Raw genomic sequence first — 16,395 nt, forward strand, 5'->3', positions numbered from 1 at the left:
TTCCCCTCAGTTTGTTGGCAGCTGTATATTAAAAAAATTGTATTTATGAAAGCTCAAACTACTACTCAGTATTGTATACAGAGAACAAAAGTGCAACTTATAACTTTGTACTGATATAAATACATCATTGTCCAGAACACTGTGAACAAGGAATAGCTTACTATGTAAGCCAAATGACTGGATTTCCTGAAAATCTTTCTGGAAGGTATCTTTGAAAGGGCTAACTCGGAAGAAAGCGTGCTACAGGCTGTGAGGCTGAGCTTGGACACCGAAGTCTCGTTGATATTAACTAGAACTTATTTTCAAGTGTTAGAAGAAGTATCTTTATGGACAAACTAGAAACAACAGTGGCTGATGCAAACATGCTACTACTAGGCAGTTTCTTTTCCAGCTGGACTCTGTTTCTCAACCCATTCCAACCCAGTATTGTTGCTGGGGATAAAGTAAACCAAGATGTGGTATTATTGTTGCCTGCTTAAAAATTCCTAGTTGTCTTCCATCTGCTCTTTTCCATTTCCATAAAGCAGGAAGGTAAACTTAACAAGTGTTTATTCCTTTTAATTTACACTCTCTCCCTCCCACCTACCTTTGTGCCTGGGTTTAGGTGCGGAGAAATCTGCAGTTGCTCAATTTGTTCTTGCTATTAAATGTCAGTGAATCCAGTACAAACCACACCCGTGGCCTTTAGAAGTCTCAAGACCAAAGCAGTTGTCTGGCATAAGTGGCGAAGACACAAACTATCAGGAAAGATGAAAGGGTGGGCCGTGGCTCTTTAATCTCTATTTCTTTTGGTGGGACCAGGTGCCATGGAAAGCATAAGGCTTACAGACAGACAGTGGTGGTTGATCACTATAGTGGACTATACACAGGGCTGGCCCTGTTTTGTGGCACGGTGAAAGCAACCCACCTCAAGGGCAGAGGTCAGTGTACCACTAAAAAGCAGCGAGTTGTCAGTTATTTGCAGAGTAACTCACTCCAGTCTAACCCAGTTAATTTCAATAGGCTTATTCTGGAATAACTGCACAGGAATTTATGATATGTTTCTTGTATTTTGGTGGGGTAGTAGTGTATGGAATTTCTACCTGAGATACAAACCTGTCTTAAAATGTCTTGGATTGTGACTATTGGGATTACAAAACCAATCAAAATTCCATGCCTGTCTCTAAAATACAGATGCGTTTTTGACTACGTAAATCGGACGAATTCCGATCAAGTCCCGCCCCTTTAAATGCTGCTTTGTAATTGGCTTACTTGTAGTGCTTACTGTGAGAAAATTCCCCCCCTACCCAGTTGCTGCATAAAAAAGCATTTTAAGAACAAAAAAAATGGAGCAGTCTGAAAGGAGGGGGGGGGGAGAAATCCAAGCCTCGGTTTTAAAAAGCTTTTATTCTGCTCAGAAAGAGCTCCAAGGAAGCAGGAAGTATTTGAATCCCCGCCTCTGGACATGGTGCTTTGTAACTGGCTGTGAGCCAAACCAAACTTGCGTTCCCTGTGCTTTGCCTTATGCACGGATTTCAGCTGGACTTTGTTCAGGAAAGAGTCGGGTTAACAGAGGAATGGGAAGACCCAGACATTGCAAGGGCTGGACACAAGGTCATCTCTAATGGACGGAAAACTCTTGCATAACTCCAAGGAACAACCGATTCAGATCGGGGGTGAATGAGAGTGAAAGTACCCATGCATAAACGACCCTGGTGACCAGCTCTTTTGTTGGAGAAACTTACGTGTAGTCATCAGTACATAAAACATCCCCATTAAGCAGATAGTGGCTCTCTTAGGGTGTTTCAGAACTGGAAAATGGCAGTGTGTGTGAGTGACTGAAGCCCGTTCTTCACACATGCTATGGTTCTGATTCAAATTGGGGCTGTACACAACTGGGAATTAAATTCCTAGCAAGGAGCTCCTAGAACATGTCTGCATAAGTCCACATGAGGCCTACGTGGACTTAAGGCATGAACTAGTCCTCAGGGTCAAACCATACATGGCTATCTGTCACTGGATCTCTAGCCATGTATTTTAGCTGTAATTCTTCCCCTACCCTGTGCAGTTTCCCAATTGGATACGTTCCTATACCAGCTGCTGTAAGCTTGGTGTGTGTGTGTGTGTGTGTGTGTGTGTGTGTGTAATTGTGATCAGAGAAAGGACGTATTAGGGAAGGAGTTAAATGCTCCGTTCTCCAGTGCCAGGGCCCTTACACCTATCCTCCCAGTGACTTTTGCTGCTCAAATACACATCTGATCTCAGTGACCTGTGGTTTGACTTTCAGGCCCAATTTACATATTATGCTACAGATGCAGCTACTGCCATGATCCTGGATTGCATAAGTGATTCTCTATGTAGCTAACTACTTACGGGCCCTCACATAACTGGAACTACCAGTAGCAGTTCTCTGTATTTTATTATAGGTTTTTGAGGATTTATTGGAATGCTCCTTTGAGTGCACTGAAAAGGAGGTAGAAAGCTCTTAAATAAAATTATAACTACACCTGGAAAGTTCCTCTAAAGGGAAATGTTTCCTATGTATTGTTATAATTGTGCCAAACCATTCATTCAAGCAGAGGGCACAAGAGAGTTACCCAGAGATCTGAATCATCAAGGTAGTGTCTGCATAATGTGAAAGTTTATTTACTTTACCCATGTTTCTCCACCATGGTGACCCAAAATTACCATTCTTCTCCAAGAGAGAACTCATTCTTCTCTCCAAGAGAGAACCCTGTGAGGTAGGTTAGGCTGACAGTGTGTGCATTGGATAAAAGTAATGCATGGGCAAAAAGCAAGTGGGGAACCAAAATCCATATGGCCCAGGGTCACCCAACAAACTTCCATGGCAGAGTGGGAATTCGAACATGGGTCTCTCTGATCTTAATCAAACACTTTAACTAATACACCACACTGGAATTTATGTTATATCCACATGGGTGTTGGTTCCTATACTTTTTCCCATACACAACTTTCATTCAGTGCAAATTACATCAGAGTAGCTGCGTTATGGCCATGATCCAGTAAACAGAGAAATCTGTGCATAAGCCTTGGGCAAGTTAAAATAGGGTGTTTAAGTGGTGTAAGAAATTACGTGTTACGATTACTAGGGAAAGGATGAAAATAGAACTGTCAGAATCATAATGCCTTTATATAAATGAATGGTGTGACCTTATTTGGACTTCTGAGTATGTTCTGGTTGCCCTATCTCAAAAAAAGATAGAGCAGGGAAAGCTGCAGTAAAAGGGCAATCGAAGTGATCAAAGAATTAGAACACCTTCTGCAAGAGAAAAGGCTAAAGAATTTGGGGGGTTTTCAGTTTGGAAGAAAGATGACTAAGGATGAAGTACATATAGCAGTTTATATCATTATGCATGGTATGGGAATGGTGGATACAGATAAATTTATCTTCTATAATACCACAACTCAAGGACACCCTAACAAACTGGCAGTAGATTCCGAATACACAAAATAAAATACTTTTTCACAGTGCACAATTAATACAGAATTTGCTGCCACAGAATGACCACCATCTTGACCTGTTAGCCATGGTAGCTCAATGGAACCTCCATGTACAGAGGCAGTGTGTTACTGAATCCTAGTTGCTGAGGGACAATAGCAAGAGGGCCACAGTCTTTATGCCCTGCTTGTGGACTTCCCAGAGGCACCTGGTTGATGCCTGTGAGATACAGCATGCTGAAGAAGGTGGGCCTTTGGTCTGATCCAGCGTGGCTCACCTTATTAATATTTATTTGTTTAAAACATTTGTATTCTACTTTCCCACCCAAATAGGATTCCCCAAGGCAGCAACCATGAAAACATTTGAAGACTAAAACAACATTTAAAACAATATATAAAATAATTCAGTAAAACTTATAAATATATAAACACACAACACCAAAACCATGGAGGTGGACCAATGATAGTTATTGGGGATAAGCTAAAGGAAACAAAAACGTCTTCACATGCTGCTGGTAGATAATGATAGTGGGAGACAAACAAATCTGTCTCGGGAGGGTGTCCCAAAGTTTTGGCATCATGACCAAGAAGGCTCCTTCCCCCACCCCCAGCCATTCCGCACACCTGCTGTGTGGCTGTGGGGAACCGAAACCCAACTTTCAAAAAGCAAATGTCTATTTTTGCCCAGACATGCATACACGATGTAGACTGTGATTCATTGGTGCTGTTAGAGCTGGGGGTAGATCAGTTAGAGAGCATGTCTGTGTAACTGTGGGCACCCTTCTACACTACAGTCTGCACAGGGAACAAAGAATATTTAAGAAAGATGTAGACAAGCTGGAATGGGTCCAGAGGAGGGCAACAAAGATGGTCTGGAGACCAAGTCCTATGAGGAAGGGTTGAAGGAGCTGGGTATGTTTAGCCTGAACAGAAGACTGAGAAGGGATATGATAACCATCTTCTAGTACTTGAAGGACTGTCACACAGAGGAGGGTGCCAAGTTGTTTTCTGTTGCCCCAGAAGGTCGGACTGGAACCAACGGGTTGAAATTAAATCAAAAGAGTTTCTGTCTAGACATTAGGAAGAATTTTCTAACAGTTAGAGCGGTTCCTCAGTGGAACCGGCTTCCTTGGGAGGAGCTAAGCTCTCCTTCCCTGGAGGTTTTTAAGAAGAGGTTAGATGGCCATCTGTCAGCAACACTGATTCTATGACCTTAAGCAGATGACGAGAGGGAGGGTATCTTGGCCATCCTCTGGGCATGGAGTAGGGGTCACTGGGTGTGCGTGGAGAAGGTAGTTGTGAATTTCCTGCATTGTGCAGGGGGTTGGACTAGATGACCCTGGTGGTTCCAACTCTATGATTCTATGAATGTCTATGTCCCGAACATACCATGGGAAGGCTCCACATGGACATTTTTTAAAATGAGAAACCTATCTGTTTCCTGACACTTTTGCATGGATATTTGGGGTTACAGTTGCCAACAGTCTTAGAGACAAATTTCCTGTCCCTTTAACAGAGGCTTAATGGTATATTATTTATCTCTCTGCTATGAAAAGCTTCTACTGCCAGTTTTCCACATAGTAAGCCATAGGTTTCAGAGACAGAACATTTTTTCCAGGCCTGTTGGCAACCCTATTGGGGTGGGATAGAGTCAAACTCATTTATCACCCTCCTTAGTCTTACATAATACATCCAGATATGAATCTCATCAAGACTGTCATGATAGGAAAAGTTGAGGGCAGCAGGAAAAGAGGAAGACTCAACAAGAGATGGATTGACTCAGTAAAGGAAGCCACAGCCTTCAATTTGCAAGATCTGAGCAAGGCTGTCAAAGACAGGACATTTTGGAGGACTTTCATTGATAGGGTCGCCATGAGTCGGAAGCGACTTGACGGCACTTAGCACACACACACACATGAATCTCATCATAAAACCCACATAATTAGGGTTGCCAACCTCCAGGTAATAGCAGAAGATCTCCTGCTATTACAAGTGATCTCCAGCCGATAGAGATCAGTTCACCTGGAGAAAATGGCCGTTTTGGCAATTGGACTCCATGGCATTGAAGCCCCTCCCCTCCCAAACCCCACCCTCCTCAGGCTCCGCCCCCAATCTCTCCCGCCGATAGCGAAGACAATCCTACACATAAAGCACTGACACAGTGTACTAGTTACCCACAAGCCACACATCTGCTGTGCTGATCATTGGTCCTCTGAATATCAGAATGAAGAGTAGGAAGATCAGACTCATGGGTGGCGCAGTTTAAAACCGGTGGCACATCTGGCAAGGGGGTCCCTTTCTTTCCCCTACTTTCTCTTTAGCATTCTAGTGCTAAGCCAGCAATGGGAGAAGCTGCAATAAGGACAAGCCCAAAAGGGGCAATGGGAGGTGTAGACACGCACTGAGGAGGAAACAAAACTCCTTTCCCAGTGAAACAAAACATCTGATTCAGAAGGATGTGTGAAATGAACAGAAGCAGAGCGGGGCACAGAGAAGCGCAATAAGGGCAGAGGCTGGGAGAATGACTGTAGGCCTGAGAATAAAGGGGAGACTGTACCCCCTTCTTTCCCAGGCTCTATAGCTCTGTCATCTTCTAGATAAGATAAATGGCCTCCATCAATCACCCCTCGCCTCCCGCAGCCCTCAAAGAGGCTGGGGGTCTGCCTGGCTTCTGAAACATTATTTGCCTCCAACTGGGGGGACATTGTTGACCAGACAGAGGCGCTCTTTTGTGAGATGAGTTGCTAGGATTTAGACATTTGCATAATAGCTTAGTATGTTCCACAGTGCTCAGCTATGCCCTCTTGACAGACTTGATGATTAGCAGGTAATTGCCTGCCAAAGTGAAATCAAAATAAGTTTATAACGCAAACGAGTGCAGCACCACAACCACTATATTCTCGTCTTCCTTTTCAATATGCGGCAAAGTCTATGCAGTCTGCTCCATATTTTGCATTTAATTTGAAATGAAGGGTTTGTAAGAAACAATTACATGTGATTTTTAACTCGGGGAGCAAACACATTCTCCTTTAGTTCCCTCGAAGCAGAAATGGTAATTCTCGTCTGCAAATATTTCTTTGAACAGTTTTGTGACGCTGGTTGACGCACAAGAAAACAGTGTTCTAATTACAGGGCCAGAGGTAAAAATGAAACCCACAAGACCAGCCCATTAACTCCTGTGAATTTTCACTCCTCCCACTGGTCCTCATAAACCACATTGTGCGCTTACAGGGGGATGTACAAATTATTCATGAAGTACTGGGATCATTCTGAGCCAACTTTATAAGAGTATTTGCACAAAAGTTAAGAAATTGCCTGGGAATCTCATGTCCCCTCCAGTTCAGTCTACAAATGTACCACCAAGACCTGCTGCTGTACTGAAATGAGAGCAATTCTGTTTTCACACGAGCACTCTGCAAACTTGCAGCAATAATCTTCTTCCTCTTTATTAGCACTATGCTTATGAGAAGCAGGTCCCAGGAACAGAAGTACAGTACTTCCTAATGCTGGATTTATCCCACTGAGACTTTTCCAGCAAAGCGGTTTCAGTTGAAATATAGGATGGATGGCACAAGACAACAGCAGTCCTCGGTGGATTGTTCCTTTAATGAATCAAATTCCCCCTGGCCAGGGAAATCTCTGCACCAGTCTATGTCAAGGACTGTGGAAAAAAATCACATTCACAGGGACATCATATTGTTCTGGGCTGATACTTGTTGTCCCACCAACCCCATCATTACAGAAAGAAATGTTCAGGGACTGGGACCTTTTCCGTACACTTGAGTTTCTCCTGATCTTCTTGGGAGTTGATCCACAAGCATTGGGAATTGGTTTGGGCAGGCCTCTTCCACACATCTGCCCCTCTGTGCATTTTTACAGTTGTGGAGTCAGTTTATTTTCTTCTGCACAAGGCTTAAATAATGAGGACTTTCACGGGAGGGTGCTGTTGTCAACAGTGTCATTATCAGTGGCATCAGAACACACACATGCCCTTTTTAAAAAAGGACCTAAAATAGCAATGTAACCCTGTAGTAGTAGCATTGAAGGCACGTTGCCTTAGAGTATCCCCTCGATCTAACTGTGAAAACGTTCAATCGGGTGATTCTTAATTTTGCTAACCTTGGTTTGTAAATCTATTCTTTGTAAGGTTAGTTTCTGTTTTATAATAGCAGCAAATAAATTTTATTTTTATTATAACACTGTAGTATTGCAATGATAGTTTAAGCGGGTTCTCTGAATTCTCATCTTTCATTAAAGAAAAGGTAAGTCTCTATCCCCCACCCTTGCAAAGATATGCCTTTCCCCTTATATCTCTGTGAGGGAAGGGGCTAGAGACTTCTAAAAAACTTTCCAGTGATGACGTACTAATACAATTTTTGCAGCAATCAGTTCCTTTGTGCACTAAAATTATTCTTTAACAAATCCTAATTAACTGTAAACAATTCAAAACCATTGTTTAATGCATTATTTCTAAACTTCTCTCTCCTATCTATATAACAGCATGTGCCACTTGTGTTTGGAAAGTTGTGATTTGTGGGATGCTCCACAAATATAGTTAAAATCTGCATGAAAAAGCATTGCATTTCCAGCAGTTAAAGGTGTTGACTCTGAATGTCCTGCTTAACCTTGACCATTTGTACATTATCTTACACTGAGCTTTCCTTTAGGAGATGCACATTGAATTTCTCAGAATACTTATTCAAATCCTTTCCCATCACTTGTCCATAATCTCCACAGCCTGCTTCTTTGCCTGCATCACCTGATATGAGTCTCTCTGATGACTTGTCAAGCTTGATTTGACTCTGGATTTTCTGTCCTTGGATTTTCTGTCCTTTTCCTCTGCATATTTTATCCAGGCATTTTGCTATGCCTTCCAGAATTTGATAACTAAAACCACCTAAATGTTTTAATGAAAGCCTTATAAATGCTGAGCTCCTTTAGGCAGAGAAGAATGCAAAGTAGGTGAAAAAACCAAGTGGAAACAAGAAAAATGCTCATGTGCCTCCAAGAAATATGAGTCGCACTTAATGTTTTGGCAATGAAGCCTCATCACAAAGAAGATGTACTGTGTTAATCGGCAAGGCAGAAACCAGCAGCCTGATGAGAATGCCATTCTACACTATCATAAGACTTAGACATCCTGCAGGATTTTGAAATGAAGCAAGGATCGTGCGTGATCTTGGAAACTAGACATAAGGACCAGGGCCAGGAGGCAGTGGGCCAGGGAGACTGGTGCCTGTGACGTTGCAGGCGTTACTGAGTTTGCCCATTTAGAAGAAGCACAAGGATGTCTGCCAGACATATTTGTTCAGTCTGTGGGCCTGGGCAGTGAACACAAGTACCTTTTTACTCTATGTGTGTGTGTGAGAAGGGTTGGCATAAATAATGGTGCCAACAGGCCAGGCGGCAGGGGGCAGGAGTCATCTCTTTTTAACAGAGGCTTAATATGCAGAAATTAAACAGAGGCAGCCAAAGCTTGTCATGGCATGGAGCTAAATAACATCACCTTATAAAGTATGGCAGATCAAACTGGTATTAAAGGAGCAGCTAGAAGGATCGACTCAAAAGTTAGACCTTGAAGAGAAACTGCAAGACTGACAGATGGTTTAAGTTCATGGAAGGCAGAAATGGGGAGCAACACAGGGGTGGTGGTGGTGGTAGAAAGAGATATGTGACAGAGGCTACATGTCAAGAGAGCCCAGCCAAGCCTTTCCCCATGCCTGTTGATTAGGAGCTATGAGGAGTGTTGTATATTTAACAACTAAAATGTTGGGTGTAGGCTTCTAGTTTGAGATTTATTTTAATGCCCTTAGGTGTAATTCATTTTTTCTGAACTGGTTCCACTATTTTGGTGCTCCTGTTTACAGTAAGTATTTTTTAAATTATGGAGCAGGTAGTGCACTACAGAAGTCTCACTGTACGGGTTTATGTATACTATAAAGATTTGTTGTACTTTACCAACGAAGCAATAGTTGGGAGTGGTTCCCTCCCACTCTGAGAGGATTATTTGCTCTTTTGACTGGATCTTGTCATCTTCTATGATCTTGGCCATCTTCTGGGCATGGAGTAGGGGGTCACTGGGGGTGTGGGGGGGAGGTGTGAATTTCCTGCATTGTGCAGGGGGTTAGACTAGATGACCCTGGTGGTCCCTTCCAACTCTATGATTCTATGATCTGCAATGCAATGCAACAATCTTGAAATGTGGGGCTGATGGCCATCTTTTATAATACCTTCCTGTGTTTATGTGTGCATAGATATACATAATTTAATACTCTTCTGTAAAATTGGAAGCAAATATATTGTATGAATCCCCCTGTTTTTTACGTGGTTTACTTATCATAGCAATGTTTAAAGGCCAAGCAATGTGTAGATGCACACCTGATGGGTCATGAACGTAGTCTCTAATATCGTCTTATTTCTGCAGGTGTTTTGACTTGCAGGCTCATAAGTCAGCTTTTCCTGCTGTAAGAAAAGGACTGGAGCGGAGCCAGAGCCAGCTTTGAACCAGATCCATCAGTCATGTTTTAGAAAGAGTGCCATAAGAACCAAGAGAAGTGGGGTGCACTTACTACAGCTTTCTCTGTAAGCCCCCTGCCTTGTACTTTGTAAAACATGGAGAAACAAACATACTGTCCTTTCCTCACACTTTTGGTGCAACACTAGAGAAGGGATACTCGCCTGGTAATCTGTAGATTGAACTCTCTGTATTAAACATACACTTAATGTACATGAAGGATGTAATTCACCCAGAGGGAACGTATCGCAAAGATGTATCATTTCCTTCAAGTGCAACGAGCACCCATTTTAGCACTTGCAAAAGTATTTATTTTATTACCATCAATGTTCACGGTGTTTTACAAAACACCATAAGAGGGGAAAAAAGAGATAAGCTCATGCTCTAAAGAGCTTACTTTTAAAATTTCAATAGCAAAGGGAGAGGAGGAAAGGGAGTAGTTAGGGTAACTAGGAAAAGATGTGAACAAATGCAGTTACTTGTTCTTAAGTCTCACTAAGATTGGCTATGATGGTTAATAAGCCAATAATGAAGAAAGAGGTTGTGTGACCGGGGTGTTTCCAGCACAAGTAACAAAATTTAAAACTGTTACTGGCACATAACAGTCCCATGTTTCTTATGGAAGCTGGAAGTGCTCCTGAAATGGATATGGCAGATCCTGCAAAGTCATGCAAAATGTCCTTATTCAACATAGTTAACAAAACGGCATGGGAAATTCTCTCCTCTGTTGCAGCAGATGACCTTACCAATGCAGACATCAATTTATTGTTTGGAGATGGAAAAGGATGATAATCCAGTTGGGTACTCTGGCCACCAGAAACAGGCAAAATGGGAAGTCCATAGCCATTTTATCTGGACATGAGATGTTGCCAAATTGATTTCTGTGGATATATTCCAGACTGGTCTGCTTTGGGCTATGGTAGACAGCCATAATTAATGGACTTTAGGAATGGAGCAGTGGGGCTCCACAGGTCCCACATAGATCTCTAAATCTGCCATCTTTGACAAGAGATCCCTCTTGAGAGAAATCAATTCTTGCACAGCTTTCATTTTACACTATATAACATTGCCACCTAGTGGCTATGTAGGAAGCAAAATAAAATAAAAGTCCAGTGGCACCTTAGAGACTAACATCATTTATTTCAGTATGATGCTGCCTACTTTGTCAGATATGTGATAAAAAACCATGGGAATTTTTATAGAGTGAGTTGGAGGGGGAGAAGTCAGAAGGAACTGTAATGTAGTTACATGTATCTCATAAATTTATTTATAACACTGTATTTAATTTCTTTATTCACATTCTTCATAGGCCGGCTTTCTCACTGAGACTCAAGGCAGATTACATTGTATAGGCCCATACAATCGACAAGACAGTATAACCAATAAGCAATGTAATAGGATTAGGACTGCAGAAATCTGAAACACAGGTGAAACAAATCATAAGTATTAACATGGCATGTTAAACAAAGCAGAAATTATATAGTAGGACCATAAATACCGCACAGATAGTATGTACAATAAATACACAGTGGTATAATCTAGAGTCACTATCCCTTTATTAAAGCATCTTTCTGAACTATTTAATTACAGTATAGCCCTATTACTTATGTAAAAATGCCTTCTTGCATAGTTTGCAGAATGCCAGAAGAGTGGAAGTCTTCCTTGCCTCCACATGCGGGCCATTCTGTTAGGTGATAACAGAGAATGCATGTATATAAGCAGTTGTTGATTTTGTTCCTTTGCAGGTAGCCCCTGCAGAAGGCCCTGTTCAGAGCGAAGCTGTTTGGTGGAGCACAGAAAAAGAGGTGATCCTGCAGATTGAGGGTCCAAGGCCACAAAAGGCTTTGTATGGGGGTGGTGATAGTGGTGGCTTAAAGGTTAAAACCATTGTCTCAGAATACACTACTACCTAACATTTAATTTACTTGGAGAAATCAATTAGCCGTTTGTTCTCCCCTTATTAACGATTTTTGTTCATGGTTAGGGCTTTTTGAGCCAAATTCTCCATAAGTCTTGGGACCTTTGTGTGTAGAGCCTGAGGTTTATCATATTATTCTCTCCCTGGAGGAGAAAACCTATACTGGAAGCAGACCATAAGAGAGACCCCGTTTGGGAATATTTTAATAAGCTTCCTCTACATATGGGTAAGGCAGACTGGGCTAGCTACATCGGGAATGGTATTTGGCCAATTATCACTGGAAAGATGCGTCAGCTGCTTTCTTTTATAAACAGAAATGTTCGTTGTTGTTTTTTAAAAAAACAAAGTATCACCAATTTAAAAAACCCTCTTTTAACCATAGAATAAATTAAATTCAGCAAATCAATGCTCCAGTTGGGGTATCCACTGTGCCCACCCTGACAACTACTACCAGTCAGAAGGGAGATTCTGCAAGTACCAGGAGGTAGAGACAGATAAATGTTTCACAGGTGTGTGCATGTGTGTGTGCCAGCCTGTTAAATAGAATCTGATTTTTTTTATAATTTTTTTATTTTTATAACAAAACAAAACAAATACAATAATAAAAAGAAAATAAAAAGAAAATACAAGAGTATCAATTATATGCTCTAATTAATACATTCATAGTTACAAAGTTATAAAGTTCAGAAAACAAAAATACCCTTTTGACCCTCCACCCATCTTAAAAAGTGACCCATCACCAGACTGCCAAAGAAGTGTCTAAACAGTTTTAAAAATTACATTATTAACAGTAAAATAGAAAAGTAATAAAACTTGTTTCTATAACTCACTAACTAAAATAGTAAAATCCATTTTTGCCCGTTTATCCCAATATGTGACGGCCTTCGCCCAAGTTTTTTTTGAATTCTTCCATATCTTTTCCATGTAGGAATTCTGTTAAATTTGGCCATCCTCATATACATCCATCGTTTCTCTCTCGTCACGGATTGAAGGTTTATTCACTTGCTTCCAAACTTTAGCTATTACAATTCTTGCAGCAGCAAAACTATATTGACAAATGACCCTATCATTGCAACCCATATTATCTTGCGGAATTCCCAGTAAACAAAATGCAGGGTTTTCGTTTTACTCTCATATTAATCCAATTATTAGTTTCTCTGATAACTTTTTTTTTCCAAAAGCTTTTAATTTTTTTTGTACATATCCACAACAGAATCTGATTTTTAACTACAGTCAGAGTTTCACCATAAAGCCGCTGCTTGGGCATCAGTCTCAACCCACTGCCACTAAGGGAGACTTCATTCTGTCAGTGGCATGGTATCTCTCTCCCCATTGGCTCCTTCTTTCATTGACAGGCATTGGCCGACGTCGCGTCCGTTGGAACCAACTTCTCCTCCGGGCTCCATCCCCTCCCCCCCCTCCACTAACCGCCAGCTCCCGAAGGAGCCGGAGGAAGAGGGAGGAGACCGTTGACCCCCTTCTCCTCGCGCCGCCCCTCCAGCAGCCCCTGATTGGCCGAAGGCGGCCGTCAGTCTTTCCGAAAACAAACAAATACGCGCACTGGCCAACCGGCGCCCGCGCGGCAGAGCGCGAGTGGCGCGTGCCGGCGGTGGTGAGAGGGTGCGGCGGCCGCGTCGACCTTGGTGCCGGTTGCTCGCCGGGGCGGCCTTCTACCCTAAAGCGGTAGGGAGCTGCCTGGCGACCGTGGCCGAGAGGCTCCTCGCCGTACGCCGTCCTCACTCTCCCTGCCCTCTCTTTCTGGCTCGCTAGATTATAACGACCGCGGGATGGGGGGGTAGTAGGGGATCTATTTCTCATGGCAGCATCGAGGCTTCTCCTTTTTCAGCGGCCCCAGCCTCAACCTTTGAAAGGGAGAAATAGAAACACAAGCAGAGCAGTCGGGAAAGTAAACTGGGGGGGGGGGAGCTTGAGGAGGGATGAGCGCGTGGAAGGAGACGGGAAAGACTTGCTGGAAAGCTAAGAAATAACTATCTCTAACGTTGCCCCAGAATAAGACCCAGAAGCCCGAAAAATCGAAGAGAAAAGGGTGAAACACTGGAAGGGGGGGGGGAGTAGAGTCCAGCAGCACCTTAAGGACTAACAAAAATATTTTGTGGTAGGGTATGAGCTTTCGTGAGCCACAGCTCACTTCTTCAGATATCTGAAGAAGTGAGCTGTGGCTCACGAAAGCTCATACCCTACCAGATATCTGAAGAAGTGAGCTGTGGCTCACGAAAGCTCATGCCCTACCAGATATCTGAAGAAGTGAGCTGTGGCTCACGAAAGCTCATACCCTACCAGATGTCTGAAGAAGTGAGCTGTGGCTCACGAAAGCTCATACCCTACCAGATGTCTGAAGAAGTGAGCTGTGGCTCACGGAAGCTCATACCCTACCAGAAAATATTCTTGTTAGTCTTTAAGGTGCTGCTGGACTCTTGCCCTTTTCTGATATTCCAGAGTGTTGCTCAGACCCTACCAGAAAATATTTTTGTTAGTCTTTAAGGTGCTACTGAACTCTTGCCCTTTTCTACTAGTGCAGACAGACTAACACGGCGACCCACTGTGAATTATCTTCATGGAAGTGGGGGGGGGGAAGCAGTTGGAGAAAGAGGAGTGGGTGACTGAGGAAGAAGACGAGAGGGGAAGGAAGATCAGTGGTGGCACCAATGAATGGGGGGGGGGTAGTAAAAAGAAGCCACCCCACCCCAGTCTCTAAAGGCTTGTTTCAGGCAAAGGGTAGGGAAGCCCAGTACTTAATTTCTATACAAAAAGAAGGGAAAGAACACACCCCTCTGACCTGGAAATCTATCCCCCCCACCAAAAAACATATATTTCCAGGATCTGGTAGTTAGTGGTCCGTATCTTGTGGCCGTTTGCTAAACCTGGTTTTCAAAAAAGAGTTGGGACGTGGCAGAGGTGGACAATAGAGGAAATAAATAAAACTTAAAAGACTGTAAGAGGGCTGCCTCTCAAACATGAGCCTCGGCGCAGGTTTCCTAAAAAGCCATGGAGCAGGCGTGAATGGGGATATGATTAGGCTATGGGGAACAACTGGGCTTTCAGTCATTCCAAGTGGAGGAAATTTGGTTTGTTCAGAATGGTTAAGGCATCTGAAGAGAGCTCAGTAAATGGGTCGTCCTGGGCAGCGGGGGGCTACTTGCCTTTCTGTCTCTTTCCTTGCCCTTATGGGGCTGTTTCCGAGGAGGAACGGCAACTTGGCTTTTGAGTGGTTTTTCCAGTTCTTAAGAAATAGTGCGTTGACAGGGAAAGGTTACATTTTCAAGCCTGCCCAGAGTCTGCCTACGAGAAAACTGCCATGTTCCCCTGTCATTTGATCTGCAAGTGAAGAACACTTCAGCCCTTCTCCACTATGAAAGTTTGCCTGTCCTCCCACAAAATATTTGTCTAATCAAATAGTCCCTTTGTTGTTAGTATATTTAAGCAAAGACATATTTTGCTATTAGGATTGCAAGGTTTTGTTTGCAGTAGTTCTGCTACCTTGAAATTCCCTAATGCATGCAAAATATTTTTCCTTTAGGAAGGGAACACCTCTTTGCTTATCCAGATACTGTCAGAGTATGTTGTAAAAATTGGTAGAGGCTTAACAAACGCAGTGTTGCCTGAGAAGTGGCAGGCAGCTGCTTGATCTCTAACTTCTTTGCTGTGACACTTTCATGGTTCTTGGAAGATCAACAGGCATGGATGTAATTTTGCCTAATGTGCCTTGTAAAATGACACTAGCTTGTTACCATTCCCATAATGCATTTGAATATCCCCTCCCCTTTAACTTAGGTATTTTATCCCCTGACAAAAGAGCAATCTCAGACATGGGCCATTTATTCATGGAAGGTTTTGCATTGGATTTGTCACTCTATAGATGCACATTTTCCCCATCTGAATTCTCAAAACTCTGCATGGCAGCTTATTGTTGAGTTTTGAGAATATGGATGGGGAAAAAGTGCATCTAAAGAGGGCAAATTCAATCTTGTGGGCTGTGGCTTGTTTTGCTCTGTAAATCTTAGGAGTACTACTTTAAAGGTTAAACTGGACACGATGGCAGAAACTACATTGGTATTCCTATGATTTTAACATCAAAAATGGCACCTGGTCTAGTGGATCTGAACCACCTCTCATCACATCATCCTGTGCTTTGATGCTGTAAGCACTTCCTCCAGTATTGGAAGTGGCCAAACAAAATATTACATGTACCACGGTAGATGTAACATGTAGTTTGGACCTGAGTTTTGCTAGGAGAACTGTTCCTGGGATGAGGAAATATAAAAAGGGGGGGTGAGAGGAAGGTTCAGCTGTGTTCACCTATGCACTCTTTTAAACAGAAAAATTAGACCATGCTCCCTTGCTTTATATGTAAACACATGATTGCCACTGCCCCTTCCTGTCTGATTTTCCAGTAAATCTACTGTTCTGAAGTCCATGGAATTTCACGGCATATTTATATTTAATCAATAAACTCTGCCAGTATTTATTTGAAATCTTTTGTATTCTCACTTTCAGGTATTGGACT

Source organism: Euleptes europaea, chromosome 9 (assembly GCF_029931775.1).
Source record: "Euleptes europaea isolate rEulEur1 chromosome 9, rEulEur1.hap1, whole genome shotgun sequence".
NCBI classification, from domain to species: Eukaryota; Metazoa; Chordata; class Lepidosauria; order Squamata; family Sphaerodactylidae; genus Euleptes; species Euleptes europaea.